The sequence below is a fragment of the Colobus angolensis genome, unplaced genomic scaffold (assembly GCF_000951035.1).
Source record: "Colobus angolensis palliatus isolate OR3802 unplaced genomic scaffold, Cang.pa_1.0 Scaffold65, whole genome shotgun sequence".
NCBI classification, from domain to species: Eukaryota; Metazoa; Chordata; class Mammalia; order Primates; family Cercopithecidae; genus Colobus; species Colobus angolensis.
Window position 1 is genome coordinate 4,616,408 of NW_012120154.1, and position 1,758 is coordinate 4,618,165.

The 1,758-nt window shown below is 54.0% G+C and overlaps 1 protein-coding gene across 1 annotated transcript in view; it reads left to right on the top strand.

Moving 5' to 3' along the window:
• The window catches only part of TST (thiosulfate sulfurtransferase (rhodanese)), a 9,002-nt gene that overhangs the window by 6,160 nt on the left and 1,084 nt on the right, over nucleotides 1-1,758 (top strand). The gene's annotated exons all lie outside the window — the stretch shown is intronic.

A 1,758-nucleotide genomic window follows, 5' to 3' on the forward strand; every position in this document is an offset into this window, starting at 1 on the left:
CTCCCGAGTAGCTGGGATTACAGGCGTCTGCCACCATCCCCGGCTATTTTTTTATATCTTTAGTAGAGATGGGGTTTCACCATGTTGACCAGGCTGGTCTTGAACTGACGTCGTCATCCACCCACCTCGGCCTCCCAAAGTGCTGGGACTACAGGCATGAGCCACCGCACCCTGCCTAGGTGGGGTTTTCTCCCCGTTCTGCAGGAGGGAGACTGAGGCTCGGAGGTTCAGGGCCTGCTTGGCTGTACACAGCCCCAGTATGTGCCTTGGCCACATTAGTCAGATCCTTCCTCTCCCACTCCTGCCACCCTGCTCCTGCCCTGTCCCATAATCCAGGTTGAATGGGGTGGGGATTTGGGGAACAAGGAGGGCTCAAAGAGATGGAGATAGGCCTGTGTCAGGCCAAAGTGCAGACTGGGCACTGGGAGCGGGGCCAACCACGGAGCCCCCACCCCCGCCAGGGTGTGGGCTGCTTGAGGAAGAGAGGAGTGGCCTGCGGCATGTGTGGGATTGGCCTGTGGCCTCACCTTGTTGGTGGCACCAGCTCCGGCCGTGGCCTGTTCCCCTTTGTCCCAATTCCTGGCTGTTTTGAAGCCAGATTTGGCTGAGGGCCCTCCCTGGGTACTGAGACAGTTCCAGAAAGGACCCTAGAGCCAGCCTAGCCCCTCCACTCTGCTTCCATCCAAGTTCTTGGAGGGGACCAAAAAGGCCCACACTGTCCCTGTTCTCCCCCGTACACCCTCCATAGGTGGTGAAGTGCTGGGGGTGCAGCATGGCAGGGTGGGTGGGCCAACCTCCAAAGCCAGCACTTCCCTTGTGCCATCCGCTCTGTACAGCAGCCTGTACCCAGTGGGTACTCTCATTTCCATTTTTCCTATGGAGAAACTGAGGCTCAGAGAGCTGACATAACTTGATCAAGGTGGGATTTGACCTTACGTCTGACACCGGGTCACTTGCTCTTTCTGCAACTGTGTGCTTAACAGAAAACCAGAGGCCCCGATGTAATCCTGGGTCTGCCTTCATCTTTCTGCATGGCCTTAGGTGAGCCGTGTTGTTTTGCCAAGCCTCAGGGGATTCATCTGTAAAATGAGGTGACATATCTGATTGGTTATGTGGTTATCTATTTAGCATCTGTCTTTCTTGTTAGACTGGAATCTCCCAGAGGGCCTGGCTGTCTCTCCCTTTCACAGCTGTGTTCTCAGCACGTAGCATTTGCAATAAGTTGTCCCATTTGCTCTTCTCAACACCGCTGTGAGATAGATCTGTACCACTGAGCCCATTTTACAGATGAGAAAACTGAGGTTCAGAGAAGTGAAATGATTTGCCCAAGGTAAAGGTTAGTGGAGCTGAGACTCACGCCACTGTCCTCTCAAGCAGGTGTGCTTTTGGGCATCTCTACTTTAAGACAGGTGTTAGGGGAGGAGGTGCAGGCGTCTTAAGTCATGAGAAATGATAGTATGTGGGGCTGGGAATAAATTGAGCTCCAAGCAGAGCAAAGATGTGATTTTTATTTGCAAAGCTATCTATCCTTCCAGCTACAGCTGATTGAATCCTCCAGGCTCCGTTAGTCCCCACCCCTCATACATCCCCTAACCTGTGTCCTCTGCCCTGCCCAGGACTGGACTCGGGCCATATCCGCGGCGCTGTCAACATGCCTTTCATGGACTTCCTGACTGAGGATGGCTTCGAGAAGAGCCCAGAAGAGCTCCGTGCCCTGTTCCAGACCAAGAAGGTGGATCTCTCGCAGCCTCTCATTGC